This window comes from Maniola jurtina, chromosome 9 (assembly GCF_905333055.1).
Source record: "Maniola jurtina chromosome 9, ilManJurt1.1, whole genome shotgun sequence".
Lineage (NCBI taxonomy): Eukaryota > Metazoa > Arthropoda > Insecta > Lepidoptera > Nymphalidae > Maniola > Maniola jurtina.
In genome coordinates this window covers 9,332,660-9,350,308 of record NC_060037.1, presented here as the reverse complement: position 1 = coordinate 9,350,308, position 17,649 = coordinate 9,332,660, and the positions used below count along the sequence as shown (strand labels likewise).

Sequence of the window (17,649 nt, the reverse complement as noted above, 5' to 3'; positions counted from 1 at the left end):
TTTTGGACTGTAGCGCTCACGTATTGATCAAAAAATTCTAAATTAATAGAAATGGTATATTTTGCAGCTTGTACCTATAACACTGGGACAGCGTGTAGCCGACAAACACACTCGTACACAAGTGTAAATTAAAAATTTTCAACACCCCCGACAAATCATTTTCAAATAAATAATTATGTATATCTAGGCAACGTCCATCTTGACAGCTTGACATTTGTCAATTGACACTTGAATATTATGAACCTAAGGGTTATCTAACCTTCTTTTCTACAAGAAAACTAGAAAATAGCTGATAACTTTTAAACGGCTGAACCAATTTTTTTGGATTATAGCTAAGAACACTCTCGATCAAGCCACCTTTCAAACAAAAAAAACTAAATTAAAATCGGTTCATTCGTTTAGGCGCTACGATGCCACAGACAGATACACAGATACACAGATACACAGATACACAGATACACAGATACACACGTCAAACTTATAACACCCCTCTTTTTGGGTCGGGGGTTAAAAAATAATTCGAAAACAATTATTTACCTATTATTATCTCTAGCGCACTGATGTTCGAGAGTGCGTCAATGCTCAAGCCATTTACCTAATTCACCCACCGCCACCTGAGACTCACAACTATTTATATTAGTGCTAATCCTATTGACCTAATAAACCTTAAATTTAATAAACCTACTCACGATTACAATGTGTTACATACTTACGTGATTCTTCGCGTTATATACCTACTGTAGATTATTTCTTTAAGCAATTAGTTAATAGGTACCTTCGTTGCAGATAGGCACCGAGGACAAACCTCTGTGGTTTTTTCGGTGTTTTTAGTTTAAGCTCTTATTTGTATGTATTTTGTTTTGATAATAAATAAATAAAAATAAATAATAAAACTGAAGCTCTTATCAGCTCTCTCTCTTTCTTTCTTTACACATCTGAGCGGCTTCTTTAGGACTTCTACTCGTATTCAGAATTCCTTGGTAAAGACACGCAGACTCATGTGTGGCACATGCACAATTTCACACACGATACCACGAGCACACACACACATGTATAAAGCCTATCTCAACGTCAACACAATTAACGTTAAAAATATGTACCAGGAAAAAGAGAGAACCATTTGATTGATTATGCGGCGTCTAACAGTAAATGAGTGAAAATGCCTTATTGGATGTTGCATGAATAAACCAAACAATTCTCTGTTACGGCAACCATTCTGCGGGCGCAAGCATAACGGCGAGTAGAGATACCAAATGCAAACATACATTTTCAGGGACTTTCCGATTTTAACGCTTCTCGTTTTTATCCCTTTCTATATTGTGTTCCTCATTAATGAAGGTCATGAGCTTTGACTCCTTACATTAATCAATAATCATACTCGTTTTCATAAAAGTTGTTGAATATAAATAGTTGTAACTTTTGATCACAAACGAGAGTAGATATACAGCCTATGGTTTAAGATCATAATTGGAATGATTCAGCTTGATTGAACAAATATATATACTGTCACCTAGAAGTGTACGATATTATTAGGTGTCGTACTTAAAATTTAAATCTACCTTAAAGCTCAACTCGTCTAACTTGTTGATAAAAAAATATACCTATTGCACTTAAAATCAAATACCAGAGAGAGAAAGAAACATATAAAATTACAGACAACGATAAAGTAACAGTCGCTTTGCAGTGAGAGGTCCGGAGTGCGATTCCCGGCGGGCGAAATTTGGGATTTAATAATTTCTCAATTTTCTCTGGTCTGGTCTGGTGGGAGGCTTAATTTTCTCTGGTCTGGTCTGGTGGGAGGTTTAAGTCGTGGCTAGTTCACCGTACTGGCAAAGCCGTGCCGCCAAGAGATTTAGCGTTCCGGTACGATGCCGTGTAGAAACTAAAGGGGTATGGGTTTAATGAAAACTGCTATACCCATTCCAGGTAAGCCCGCTTCCAGCTTAGACTGCATCATCACTTACCACCAGGTAAGATTGCAGTCAAGAGCTAACTTGTATCTTAATTTAAAAAAAATTACACTCGTTAAAGAATGGTATGATTACGAGTTCGTATGATATTCGTGAATGCGATCGTGACGTGTTCGTGTGAGCAATCGCCATCAACATACATGCTTCTAGGATTATCCTGAAAGTGTCAGAGGTGTGGTTTTGTTAACGATGAGTTAAGGAGGTGTTTATGCGCTCGCACCGTGGCTACTGACGTTGAGTGACGCGACCGTCCATACAGATGCATTTAATAAGGTAAACGAGGTGCTACGTATGCTTCCGATTCCGGGCTGTAATTAGCACTGAATAAAATTTGTACTTATACAAAACTTCACCAAAATTTTCGACTACTATTTAAAAAAACGGTTTTTGTTTCTTTAAATTAATGTTGGTGGCACATTACATTCGAGCCGCACGCATCGCCGTTGAATGTAACGCATTTTCTTTGCAGCAAATGCCTTCCTCTGCAGAACGCGTCACCTGCGCCAAATAAGCAAGGCGTGCTGCTGGGATTAGTATTTTTCAGTATGGAAAAGTTGCATCTCGTCTCGTTCGGAATGTGTGAACAGCATTAGAACTTATAATATGACCAATTATTGGTTTGCCTGCTGCTTACCGCCGTAGTTTGACAGCTAGAGATCGAAATCACCTCGGATTGGCTGAGGTTTTCTCACTATTAGTTAAATGCAATTATAGTAAGAAAACTATATTCAGCACAACAATTGCCATAGCAGTAAGGTAATAATCACGACTTTCCTGCTAAGGCGGCTTGTTGCAGTTATAAATCATTCAATAAGTAGATATGTATAAAGTTTATATATTCACTCCATGACTTAGCGACTTTCACGCTTTTTGTCTCCGCAAACCTATTTCAATTTGGCGGATATTTAGTGGCAAAATTGCCACTTTGAAGGTGATAAAAACCTTAATTACAGAGCTTAAAAATGGCACCCAACGGGCTTCATCAGAAAAATAATCAACGCGGGACGCGCAAGAAGTTTATTATCTAAAAAAGAATTTGTCAACGTTATTTCTATCGATAAAAACTTATCCGATCCCATTTTTTATCCAATTAAAGAGGTTCCGACGGCTTCTTACGAGTGGTTGTTAGTTTTTAGAGGTGTTTTTGCCTGGGGCACGGGTCAAGCGCGCTGAGACAATGCGCGGCATAGCTGGCTGGGTGTTGCCACACATAAGGTCACCAAATACGCCACATATTCAATCGAATATACAGGGCGGAAAAACGAACGGCAAATGGAGGAAAAGGACATTAAATATTGAAGATATCATAATATTATGATGAGCTATTGATTTCATGATTTAATTTAATAGTAATATGTTTGTTTGAAAGGATTTTTAGTCCAACTTGCACTTGACCGGTTTTTTAGATAGTAGGTACCTACTAATCATATTAGTATTAAAAAGTGTAAATAGTACAATAATTAAATGTTACAAGTGATAGCGCTGTTTCCGCGTAGGTACATATCCTTATTATTCGCTTCAATCACTGCTGAGCCAGCACATTATTCTTAGAAACGCTGGATACTTGTCAAATATATTCTTAAAATGTGTATCTTACCTTTAAAATCACCCCAAAACGGGATAATAGTTCAAAAGTTGCTACACTGCTGTTCGAACTTCGAACGTCGTAGTGCCAAACGCTTGATGCCGTGTGCCGACTACCGAACCCCATCCAGCGCTATTCGATTCATTCATTGCTAAGCCAACATGTTTTCCTCAAAGCTCTTCTTCTCAACAGTCAGTAGCATTGCTAATTTATTTTCATAAAATATGGTGGACTTTGGACATTATGATTCATTCACCGGCGAGCCAGCGCTTTTTCTCTGCAGCGTCATGCATTCCGCCCGAACGCTGTGTCGTACACTCATGCTTGCAAGCAATCTGTACACTGTGTGGCAAATTAGTAAACGACAATATGTTACGTAATGCACAAGTTAACTTGTAAAATTATCCTAAAACGAGGGAATAATTTAAATGCAGCAACACTATGCCATCGCCGTGCCACGCGCGTTCCGAAACCCATTCAGCGCTAATCGCTTCATTCAACGACGAGCCAGCGCTTATTCCTCTGCAACGATCGGTCCTGCATTCCGACCTTACGCAGCCAGTGACTCGGTCTGTAGGTAATATTGTACGTATACTCGATCTGTCCACTCTGTGGCAAATTAGGTGACGACAATATGTTACTTAATACACTCAAAAAGTTAACACCAAAATTACCCGAAAATGGGGTAATAACTTAAAAGGAGCAACACTGCTCGACCATCCTGCCGCGCGCTTGGTTCCGCGTGCCGTAACCCATTCAGCGCTAATCGCTTCATTCACCGACGAGCCAGCGCTTTTTCCTCTGCAGCGATTGGTCATGCATTCCAACGGAACGCAGCCCGTTGCTCGGCCTGTAATGTCGTATACTCGATGCTTGCACGCAATCTGTCCACTCTGTGGCAAATTAGTTAACGACATGTTACTTATCACGGTGACATTCCTTACGTGATGTTAACTGCATTGTTTCATTGGGCAATTAATTTAATATTATCAACAGGGGTTGAATGCAACTAAGGTGAGAATATTTGATGTAAGGGCTCAAGCATACCTAGAGAGTGGAGTGGAGCCGAGTTTTTTTATAACAATTTAAACTCAGCTTTATTTGCTTTGACATACGTACGTTTAAAATTTAGTATAATGAAAACAAAATACAGAAAAGATACAAAAGTCGCACGGCGCGGCGCGGTGTAGCCGTTATGTTAAATTAAATAAAGATTAGTTTGGAAATGTTATGAAAAAAGACGCTTCTCCACAGCTCCACTCCACTCTTTCAGTGTGCGTTGCGGTTAATAGCAGGTACTTATACCTACTATATTTTCACATTTATTAAGAAACTAGCCGATGCCCGCGACTTCGCCCGCGTGGATTTAGGATGTTTGAAATCCCGTGGGAACTCTTTGATTTTCCGGGATTAAAAGTAGCCTATGTGCTAATCCAGGATATTATCTATCTCCATTCCAAATTTCAGCCAAATCCATCCAGTAGTTTTTGCGTGAAGAAGTAACAAACATACACACACACACACACACACACACATACAAACTTTCGCCTTTATAATATTAGTGTGATGCAAATGCGATCTGATGACGACATCAGAATTTTCAAATATCAAATTCAGTATGAAAACTTACAGTAGCATGGTTTGGCTGTGCTGTACCACCTACTTGTACGTAGTGAGCGATCTCCGTTAAACGAGCTCATAGAATATCGATCTACGAAACATTCATGGATCTCTTGAGTTTTTTTTAATAAATCTTAGACAAAAGAAGTAGAAATATCGGTGTGCAGTTTGTATGATACTTAGTTGCTCTTTGAGCTGAAAAGTTCTAGAGTGGTGAGGGTGTAGTAGCGCTTATACTGTGAACGTCCATTATTTAGGTACGATATGATGATTGTGATATTTGTAGTGAGAGATTTCCATAAGCAACAGATAGAAAGGCAAGCGAGCATATCATTATCTAGACATTAAATCTAAATAAAACAGTACCATCGCTGCATAACGGCACGAAACAGGGAATAAACGGTAATAAACTAAGAGCATAAACTTTTAAAGAAACAGCAAAATTTATAATTGGATTCTAACTGTGAATAAAACAATTAAATGTTCGGTAACATTGTGAGAAATAAGAGCAAATTGAGAATTTTATAATTTAAAAAAACGCTTTAATTACGAAGCGTGGTTAATTTGATAGAGCAAAAAGTGTCAACTAATTAAAGTTACTGCGAATTTACAATGAATACCTACCATTTTGTGCCGATTTTAAAATGCTACAGATTTTTATATATACAAATCATAAACCTTTCAAAAGGACAAGAAGTTATCCGGCTATATATGGTCAGCTACCCGTGCGAAGCTGAAGCGGATCGCTAGTCAAAGTATAATTGATATCGCTATAAAGTCAATTTACTGTCCATGTTACGTCGTCATCTATGATGTCAATTTTGGGTAGGTGTGTGGAAAGTTATAGATATGCACACAACCAGAGTTTCAAATTCATTGAAGTAGAATTTCGTGTACCTAACTAATTTAAAAATATTAGGAGTAAACAAGAAATTTATACTACAGTCGGGTCATACACGGCTTAAAACCCGCTAAGCCAGCGTGAAATAACGACGTAAGAATGTCTTTTATAATATACGACACGACAGCATATTATCTACTCAAAGTTTGGACTATTTACACAACGGTGATAACTTAGCCACAGTCGTCGTTCGTTCGTCTCATCACTCTAAACCAACGAGCGACACGTACTGAGCATAGGTCTCTTGTAGATGTAGATGGATTTAAACCGAACGAGCAAATGCTTTCTCTATCTTTACTCTGTCTAATTTTCTTTACATGAAAAGAGAAGGAACAATCGGTCTCTATTTATCCAAAGAGAATTTGACAGAGTGGTGACAGAGCAAGCATTCGCTCGTTTGGTCTAAATATACATCAAAATGCACGGTTTTCCGTAACTATACTAAACTTTCATTAAACTGTAAGCTCTAAAAGTGGAACCATCACAATATTTCGTAAGAAAAAGATAAAGTTCACAAAATTATCTGAATGCACATCGCTTTTAGATAATTTTCAGTATATTTTCAGTCAGCAAGTAAGAAACTGGAAAACACTGGAAAAGTCATGCTCATTATCGTATCGTGTCGTCGTGGTACAATGTAAAAATACCCAGATATTGAGTACCTACTCACTAACTACCGCTGACCGATATTACGTACAACATACTTATCGCACTTAAATATAGCCTACTTGTTTCCTTTGGGTCAACGTCAATATCGTTTTGATGAAGATAGCAATACAAATCAGTTTATTGTTATGATTCTAATATAATAGAAATCAGCACTCGTTTGATTGAATCCATAAGATAAAGATGAATTCATGATCTTTATGAAGATCTTGATTCTTGCGGGTAGAAACCAAAAAAAAGGTTTCCATTAAGGTTGCAAATATAGGTGCTTAACTGCACGAGTAATACATGCATGAAATCTGATAGCGCCTACTAGAACAGTAGTTGTTACAACGGATTTACAAGTTCAGTGGGTAGAGTGGACACGACGGGAGCCCTGGCCGGGCGGAGGGAGGACGTCTAGGTGGTCGGCCGGTGACGGTGCGTACCTACTCCCGCAAGGCATGACTCACATGCTCAGCGCAGCGCGTGAGCAGTGAGCGAGCCTGTGTAACCCAAGCCGCGCAGTAACGCCGCGGTCGCGCCATAACATAATTAAAAATGATTTAAAGCATTCGCTCCGGCTGCTTTGTTTCGCGCATTATGTTTCACTTGTTCGCGTTGCCGTCGCTCGTACACCTCCATTTTTAACGCGTCCGCTCTTAATTCTGTCACAGTTTTTATAACCCTTTTGTGTTTATTAATGCCCTTTTGGCTCCGGTAGCGCTACGCTTCTCGGAACACGGTTTTGACGCGACATTTCTTAGGCCCGCCGTCGCGTCGTGTCCCTGCGTTAATGAAGCATCCGATTGCAGACCCGTTAGGGGTCCAAATTTTTAAATAGTTAATTACTTTTTTTCTTCCTTCGATTCTATTCTCCGGCTCCTATGGAATTCAAGAATGGAACCATAAATAAGTGTAGATATAACTTGTGCTATAGGTACGTACGTTACCAATCAGGTCCGTAAATAACCAAGTGGGAATAAAGTATTATAATAATAGCCTTTAAAACTGAAGGTGAAGTAGGTAATAAAATTTTAATACATCTTTGGTGAACAATAGCAGTATTAAGGCAGGAGGCGCGGGCTGTAAATAAGTATGAAAAGGATTAACTTCGGCTTGTTGACGCGTCGCGGCCGGTTATTGCCGCCCGCTGCCGGCCATTCGGCGACCGTATCCTGGTTCCCGAAAAATAATTATTCACGGGTCATTGTGGTTGATAACTCTCTAAACTTTGACGTTGCAGTCACTTTTTGGAATCGATTTGATAAGATTGTAGTATATGGTACGGCAAAGTGCAGATAGAGCAGGAGAGTGGTGTACTTGCGTTACTTCTAACAAAATTGCAGACTAATTCTGTATGGTTTTGATAATATTTTCAACGTCCGTCAGCTATTCGATCACTCAATTTGTAATCTCATACATTTTTTTTTACAAATGAATGAATGAAATCTTAATGGATTTTCTGGTTCTGAACTTCACCCGCTGATCTTAATTAATAACAAGTGTAAATTAAAAATTTATAACACCCCCGACAAGTGAAGGTTACAGTAACTAGAAAATAGCTGATAACTTTCAAACGGCTGAACCGATTTTCTTGGATTATAGCTAAGAACATTCTCGATCAAGCCACCTTTCAAACAAAAAAAACTAAATTAAAATCGGTTCATTCGTTTAGGCGCTACGATGCCACAGACAGATACACAGATACATAGACACACACGTCAAACTTATAACACCCCACTTTTTGGGTCGGGGGTTAAAAAGCTTATCACTGTTTTCCCAACTAACAACTGCATAATCTAGTAAAACCATTGCCCGCCGAGGTCACTTGGCTTCAGTCGCACTGGTGATCCATCAAGCGGTCTATCCGTCACCGGCTTGTGTGCTGCGGACGACTCGACGGACAGTCGAACGCATGTTTTATAGATTGCGAGCTGCTTTTGACATTTTGCTTTATCTACTTGACTTACCTACGGGGATTACGCTAACATTGCGTTCATTATAACAAGTGTAAATTAAAAATTTATAACACCCCCGACAAGTGAAGGTTACAGTAACTAGAACAGAGCTGATAACTTTCAAACGGCTGAACCGATTTTCTTGGATTATAGCTAAGATCACGATAGGTCGAAATGGCAAGTCGAGGTGGTCAAGATGGGATAGGCAAATGGCCTAATATGTAACCTAACCTAACTCGGTGCGGGCTAGCGCGAGGGCGGTACGGGTGTCTCCACACCCCGATTGCCACCTCGACCAGTCGCGTAGGTACTATAGGCAGTTGACGTCAACTAGATGGCGAGATATTATATTGGCCATATACACCCTAAACGGCTTTAAGGTATCCATTAGAGATGGCAGCTTCTGCAAAGATTCTTGATTTGCAGAGACATTTTTTACAATCTGATGTTATTAAGTAGGTATATATTGCCCAGTGGAAATGTTTCACCTTCCATAATCAGGCATGCAATATTAGTAAAAAGTACAATTTATAGTGACTGCATCAGTCAATTCTGTTAACCATTGACTGGTAGAACAGTTTTGTTCAGTTCCTAAGCAAAAAACAGCTGGCAAGAAACTTGGCATCCCCAACAATGTCTAGCAGATCGTAAAGGTCTGCGTGTACCCCTTTAGTCAAAATTTCGCGAACTCGTACAAAGCAATGCGCTTCTTCGTTTGTAAGTAATACGCACTGCTAAAATATGATATGCCCTTCCGGCTTCCGTTTTCCTATTAAGTACTGGGACCTTAAAAAGAAGAGTGAATAGGCGCCTTTTAGGCAGACGCGCTCACCTTATCCATCATCACCTACTACCTACTGATGTGATTACATTTAAGCGTAGGTATGTCTAGTTAGTTTAAAAAGTTAATTATTCAGATATTTGTAATGGAAACATCAATCAAGTTGTTAAACTGAGAGCAAAACCTATCGTCTAATGGACGCCTTGTAATTAATTGTCTACAGGTACCAATTCAGTATTAGGTCGCAACTCGCAACAGTGAATAGGCAAATTCTCACCATCATTAGCACATTAGCGGCGACCTCATTATAAAATTCCATCAACCAAGCTTTTAGACATGAGCAAGTCTAACAACAAAAAGAGTTGAAAATTTTAAAACAAGCCTACCTTGTGGCCATAATATGACTACCTAGTCTGCAAGCCACCATAAATTCTCTTTTTAACAAGTTTTTTTTCAACCAAAACATTACCTTATTGAATTCGCAACAAAGAGTAGCCCTTTAATTTAACACCGTATTTAAAACATGAAAGGCATCTGCATAAAAATATTGGTGCTATTCAGTTTTAATTTATCTCGCGAATGCAGCAGCGTGGTCCGCGCCGCGGCTCCAGCGGGCAGCGGGCAGCGAGTCCATCTTTGTTAATTAGTTTTTTGTGCCGGGTGGGGCGGTCGACGCCATCAAATTACGATGAGTCGGCCTTTCGGCTACCGGCGCCGCTGATAATAATTACACACTCGTTACTACCGTTCTACCGTTCGCCCGCGCCCGCGCCTCCGACCTCGCCGTATCGAAGAGAAGAGAAATCACTCACACTATTGTGTAAGCGTAGATACAATTCAGAGAAACGTATTATGATCTGTCATTGTTTAGTGACCGATGACGAAAGAGGAATCTAGGCTCGTGTGGGTGGACTGGAGACGAGATTAAATTATTTCACGAATCATTAATTATACTTACCTACCTTTTTTGGAAGCTCGAGTGAACTGAACATCTCAACCCCGAATTAAGAATATTTGTCTCGTTAGTTTCAAAGCTCAATTCCAGGAAAATGATAGGAATAAAAGTTAATTAAATTGTAGACAGCCTTAACTAATGAGTGAATCATGTTCTTAGAACCAAGAAGGAAACCAGTAGTTCCTGATACACCAGTGAGAGAAAACTGAGGCATTTTCAATTAAAATTACTCATCGCTCCCGCTTGATACAATATAATCAGTGCACTAGCTTGTTTTTTTCTAATGACGTTGCAGTGAAGAGCATAGGGCCGTGAAGCCGCTTAAGTATCGTCGATAAATTCCATCGATAAAATCGGCGACGTCGACAGCGCTCGGTAATTTCTTAACGACAGCGTAACTCGGTGGCGACGCGTGCGCGTACGCATTTTATTTCTCCGATCCCAAGATGCCGACTCGGAAATAATCGTCATCCACTCAACATAGATGGTAATCAAGTAGACTATTACGATCTTAATGTAACTTTTTTGGGCTTTGAACGAGAATCAGAGATCGAATCGGGAGTATTACCGGTTACACGTGTCTGGGCTCTTAGATGGATTTTAAGAGAGGTCTAATTGAGATACTTATCAGAATGTTTGGTTTCGGAACTTTCATACTGAAATCACATATATTTTATAGTTGCTCAAAATTTAGATATGCAAAAAAAGAATGTACAAAACTATTCTATTCATCAAAGTATTTTTTATTAATTATATAATTAATTATATAATTAATTGAACGAAAACAACATTACTAAGAATGAATAAGCCATTTCTCATCAATGTGCTAGATGTTTGATATGAAGAGGCAATTGGTTTTACTACTTTTTACAATGCTTTTCTTATTAGCTAATAAATAATTAAAGCATGAAAATAATATAAGAAAAGCTTTCCTCCTAGGTATTTCAGTAGGTACCTAGCTACCGAAGGAAATTTTGCTTCATTAAAACTATTTATACCTAGTTAGGTAGGTACAAAAAAGTTACCTATAAAGCTAAACTTTTAGTGTTTATATTGGTAGATTGTAGTATTTATAGTGGTACATGCATTTGACGACTCAAAAATACTTGTAGAAGTTTAATTGAATAAATATATTTTGATTTTGATTTTTTGATTTTATCAAGAATCTCCTCAAATTGCCTACAATGTTCTTCAATATATCAAAATCGAAGATATCTAATCAATAAACTTTGAGACTGAAGGGGCAATGGGTGGAGCACATAGTTCAAAACGCCGATAGACGTTGGAGACTGGACTGGAGCCGCAAGACCTAAGTTTTTTTTTAATTTATCGACTAGCGCTTGGCTGCCATCAAACCTGCTAGCAAGTGATGATTCAGCCTAAGATGGAGCGCGCTTGCCTAGAAGTTGCCTATTCACTCTTGACTTTCTGCTGCTGTATTCAGGCGGAGCAAGACTGGCGTGTGGAATTCCCTACAGGCTACAACAGACCTAATATGTCTAGCAGTTGACGTCTATAAATCTATGGATATTTATGGATGATGATGATGACCAACATTCCACAATGTTTATAAAATTGAATTAGGTAGGTACTCGTATGATGCCCCGATTACTGTTTAAATTCCTTCAACCGATCTACCCGAGTCGATGTGCTACCGTCTTTGTTGCCTCTATTCATTGAACTCAAATGAGACTCCTTCTAATTACTATCTAGGGTTGGCAAAAGGTTAATTTATAAAAAAGTTAACTTTATCATATACTAGTAATGTATATGCGACTTCATCCGCGTGGATTGAGATTTTTAAAAATCCCGTGAGAAATCTATGATTATTCGGCATAAAAAATATCTAGTCTTTTTCCGTCTCCAGGATGCAATCACTCTCTGTACCAAACGTCAAAATCGGTTAAATGGATAGGCCGTGAAAAGCTAAAAGACATACACTTTCTCATTTATATTAGTCAAATAAAATAATAGTAGGTATGTATATTCTGTAGTAATTTAAATTTAAAGAATTTGTGTAACTGTAGTTTTTTTCAACACAAGTACATATTTCAACATAAAAATGGACTAAGTACCTACGCAATTAATTAGGTACTTTCGTACGCAAGTCGTACCATTCGTATTCGATTTAAGCAGTTGGCGTGTTTTTTTTTAATTAACTACTTAATAAAAACTGAAAACTGCTAAAATGTTTTTTTTTTTACATGTTTTGATGTTTAAGTCAACCCTGAGTGTGAGGCAGCTATAGAACGTGCAGCTATGTTACATTTATCCTTAATTAAAAACTGGAGAGGCCATCACTAGATTAGTGGAAGCGGTCACAAAAAGGGTTACGAGGGACCGAAACACCTTCCCGATTCGTCACGAATCACAGCTTTATTTTTATTTGAGCGAGCCTTTTGTTAACCTTAACCGAATTTGCTGTTCAATAAAAACAGTCTAATTAAGAAATGTTCGGGCAGCCGTTAAAAGTTTTCGCGTTCTTATGTCCTGAATGACCGAGCTCAAATTTTTACGCGTTAAAATATTTCGTTTGTTAATTCTTGCGAGTTTACGTTGTATTCTTTGGCCTATATCGATGGCCTATACCGTTACTTGGTTTATGTTCTTCTGTTAAAATGAAGCGCGCCGTCAATAGTTTTTGTTTGCCAATTTATTTCCGATACTCAGAAATCTGTCTTGTGACAAAAATACATAATTACAAGCGATTTCAATTTAACACTATACAATATACATTCCTTCAGCAGAGGTAAGATCTTACTCGTTATTTTTTTAGATAAATTTTGTTTGATTTGGACCGATTTTTCAATTATTTAAATTTGTCATTCCTCAGTGAAGCTTTTTAACGACTGAACACTTTTGAAAAAGCTCTTAAGGGCTTTCGAGACGAAAAAATTTCAAGTTTCTAGCACCAACGATGTAGGCTATGCATTGATAGATCAGTCAGTCAGTTAGGACAAATCGTTACGTATAATTTAGTAAAAGGCCTACAGCCTACTAAAAGGGCAATTTGGTACCTTGTACCCACTAGCCTACTCTTGTGTTACGACTGTCAGAACGCCAAAGTGGTCTGGTTGTATTTTGTTCAAAATAACTTTTGTGATCTTTCGCACTACTTTAGATTCAAGAGATTCATTTGTGAATTCTGTAGTAGCAGTCTCTAAAGTTTGTAAGTTTGTTTGTAGGGGGTAATGTCTGGAACTACTGAACCGATTTTGATAATTATTTCATCAGTAGAAAGCTACATTATTCCTGAGTAACATAGACTATATTTTATTTTCGAAAAAGTTAGAGATCCCTACGAAAATATTAATAAGCTACCCGTGCGAAGCCGGGGCGGGTCGCTAGTATAGTAATAAACTGATATAACTTGAGAGATACACCAGAATCTCTATAATCAAATCATTGTCCTGTATCATAATGTCGTAATGTAATGAAAACATCGCAGGATTTCGTTTGAAAACAGGCCGTTCGCTTTCATTACGCGCTGAAATAAATCAAAATAATACCAAGCAAAGATGGCGCATGAAAATCAGCCCATCCCTCCCCCGGGTGATTTATGTCGGTAATTTTCCGGACGGTTGCGAAAGTAACCTGCGATTTTTCTTCGCACACACGTAATTAGATAATTTTCACGGATTTGTTTTTCAATCGTGTCGCGCGAGCATGAAAATTTAAAATTTTAGAAGCGTACCTAATTGAAGCTGTTATGTAAGCTGCTGAATATTTTATGGCGAAACACTATGTGTTATGGCGCCCTCTTTTCGGACATCGACTTTTTATTACAAAAACAGGAAGATTCAATCATTTATAATGATGGAGTAGGTAGGTACCTACTTACTCTCGTGTGAGAGTTCCATAACACAAAAGTAGTGCGAATTAGGAATATGGAAACCAACAAAAACAGACAATAATAATTTGATTGTAATAGGTATTCGTGATTGATTAAACCTTTCTCATTCTGAAAAGAGACCCGTGCTCAGTAGTGGATCGTAGATGAGTTGATGATGATGATGCGTGATTGGATCTGGGGACCAAAACTTGCTAAGTAATTTTTTAAAATTTGATCATCAGTTAAGATATTAATATCTATTAATTAGATAGGTATAACAAACAAAGCAGTTAGAAAATTAACAATAAATTATAAAGATAAAATTTATAAGTATACAAAGTCGCGACGTTTTTGTAAAGGTAGGTATTAATTTCCGTCAAAGCTTTAATTGCTTACTTCACGCTTAAGCTTTTAATAAATTCGGGGATAGTCGGCTTAGCTCGCAACGACCAAAAAATACACAAGCAGCGCCCGCTCCGCCAAAAAAAAGGACAGATTTTAATTTATAAGAGACAGGACAAACGATTAATAATTTATTTGTATCCTCCGTTTCTTGCGCGAGAGGGTCCGAGCGTTAAAAACAACCGTTAAAAGTTAAAACCGGCGACTTTGTGTAGCTCGCGCTTAGCCCGAAATGCCAATTGCGGGTAGACACAAGTATACAGCGGGTCGGAATGTCGCTTTAAAAAACCTCGCAAATAAATAAATCGCGTCGCACGCACCGGCCATGGGAAAAAAACAACTACCATATTCGATTCTTTAATGTGATTTTAAAAAAATAGAAGTAAGCGGAGGCTGGCTTCGATTGAAAATGAATGAGGGCGAGCGCGATAGTGGAAATTAGCATTGAGCTGGGATTCAGGAGCGGCTTTTGTGCGATCATATCGAGGTGTATTCTTTGCGCTTTTTACGGCTGCGTCGCGCCCGCGCCCGCGCCTGACTCCTTTGAGACCTTATTACGGGACTGTCGCCTTTTTGTTGCGAATAATTACGGCCCACTGCAATCGCATGTCGATAAAATGGAATAGCTGATGTCAAACATGTTTAGCTGTTCGACAAAACAAAGCCCAATCCCAATCAAGTATTGAAGATCATTATGACCATTGATGTTGGAAGCACCATTTGATTATTCTGACATTAAGACTCGTAACGTAATGTTTTAGATAAAGTTGAAAGTTCATCAAATGTCGATATCTAATATCTCTAAAAAAATCTGTGTTATGATAAAACAAATATACCTACTTAGATATCTTACAACTCTCACATTTCAGTAGGTAGCTAGAGTAACGTTATCGCAACTCACTGCCACACTGACTTATCGATACAAAAGGCCATTAACGAGCGAGATGAAATCACGCGGGCGGCGATTTATAAATTAACGATTACGCACATATCGAATAATAAAGGCAACAATGGGATTCAATGCAGATGAGCGGGAGAGCGCGGAGTGGAAGGCGAACCGATCGACATTTGTATGCGATATCTAAGCTTACAATTTGATGCCGGCGCGAGTCTTCGCGCTAATGGTACACTATCGAATGATCGCTCGCCTTGAAAAGTGGCGACCGCCTCGGAATAGGGACCACACGGCACCGCACTACACACAATAAATAAATACAATGCGACGATTTATTAAACAACCGAGGTACCTACAACTAGTGCACAGATATGATCGTTTCCATCTACCGGAACAAAACTGGGCACCTACCCTTTCGTACGTACTCATAAGTTTTCTGTTGTTTGTGTGGTACTATTTTTTTAGTAAAAAAAAACCCGGTATAGTGCGAGTCAGACTTGCACGCGAAAGGTTCCGCACCATCCATACCAGTATTATAAAAATGTATCGCTCAACACCCGTACAGCCCTGCAAGTTAATGACGAATAGTGCCATCTTGATGTGATTTAGTGAACTAATTATTTGTTTGTGGACACTCTTTATTTTTTATTCACAGTTCACCACAAATTCACGGTTTTCGGATTTTTCCTTTACTTGTGCTATAAAACAATGCTACTTGCCAAATTACTTGATTCTAGGTCAACTGGAAGTAGGTACCCTACAGGTTTTGATTACCCCGAAATGATACACTCGATAGACACACAGACAACGAAGTGATCCTATAAGGGTTTTTTGAGGTACGGAACCCTAAAAAGTTCAAAATTGTGCTCAATTTGTAATTAAACTACTGATCGATAATATAATTTGTTCCGAAGTGGGTTATAAAAGACCCTAAGAATGTGTATAAGCTTTGGTATTAAAATAAAAACTACTAAACAATAATAATTAACATGCAATCAAATATTCTAAAATCGCAATTTTGACACCACGCGAAACGCACTTAAATGTTTTTATGGTCCTTTCGGCGCACTTTTAAAAAAGGTCAAAGTAATTAAAATGTCCGAACAGCGATTTTTTAACTCAAGACCTTTATGTTTGTGCTTATTAATTAAACCTGCCTTTACCACAATGACCAGTAAATGCTCTTGACACGGAAGATGATTCATATCTCAAAAATTTAAAAGTCATATGAGTAATAAATAACTTCGGACCCACTCAAAAGCGTTGCTGGAGATTATACACTATGGAAAATAAATAATTACTTGATTGATTATTATTATTACACGAGCCTTTGCGATATTTTCTCCAAAATCTGAATTTTTAGGGTACCGTACCTCAAAAGGAAAACCTTTATAGTATCCCTATAAAGGTTCCTTTTTCCAGACAGATAGACAGGCAGGTATACGTTATATACTTGTCTGTCTGTCGAGTCTATCAAGAAACATATAAAGTAGTTGCCGTTAACCTAAAATCATGTAGCAGGTAGATAGTAAGTCTTATAGCACACGTAAAGGAAAAAATCCTAAAAACCGTGAATTTGTGGTTACATCACAAAAAGAAGAATTAAAATGTGTTCTTGAACAAATAATTTACTAAACCACATCATAGATGACGCTGTCAGGTCATTAACTTGCACTTGGGATTAAAAAGTGATATTTCTTGTCCCTGGTACGGGACCCTTCGTTTGCGAGTAAGATTCACACTTGACCGGTTTTTGAAACGCGTACCGCTTTATTTCTTTTCACACGGAAATAAAAGTTTCCATCTGTTTTCATTATCTTTTACTTCCAGTATGATATATTATGTCGTAATTCGTACGTAGCGTTTACGTTACTTTGATGTCATGTTAAGCATTTTGCAAAACAGTTTGTTGTTTATAGAAAAACCAGATAATGCCCGAGACTTCATCCGCGCGGTATTTAGGTTTTTAGAAATCCCGTGAGAACTCTTTTATTTTCCGGGATAAACGTAGTCTTTGTCCGTCTACAGAATGCAAGCTATCTCTATTCTAAGACAGACAAACAGACAGAAAGAATTTCGCATTTATAATATAGAAATAGGTA

General features: G+C 38.2%; 1 protein-coding gene and 1 long non-coding RNA gene across 5 annotated transcripts in view; both read right to left on the bottom strand.

Annotated features, from left to right (window-relative positions):
* LOC123868566 (protein-L-histidine N-pros-methyltransferase) overlaps positions 1-17,649 on the bottom strand; it is a 73,434-nt gene that overhangs the window by 20,333 nt on the left and 35,452 nt on the right. The gene's annotated exons all lie outside the window — the stretch shown is intronic.
* LOC123868568 lies at positions 635-17,040 on the bottom strand. Its single transcript, XR_006796659.1, has 3 exons — positions 17,030-17,040; positions 6,747-6,749; positions 635-893 (listed from the first exon to the last, which is right to left on the bottom strand). It is a non-coding gene; the product is annotated as an uncharacterized LOC123868568 (long non-coding RNA).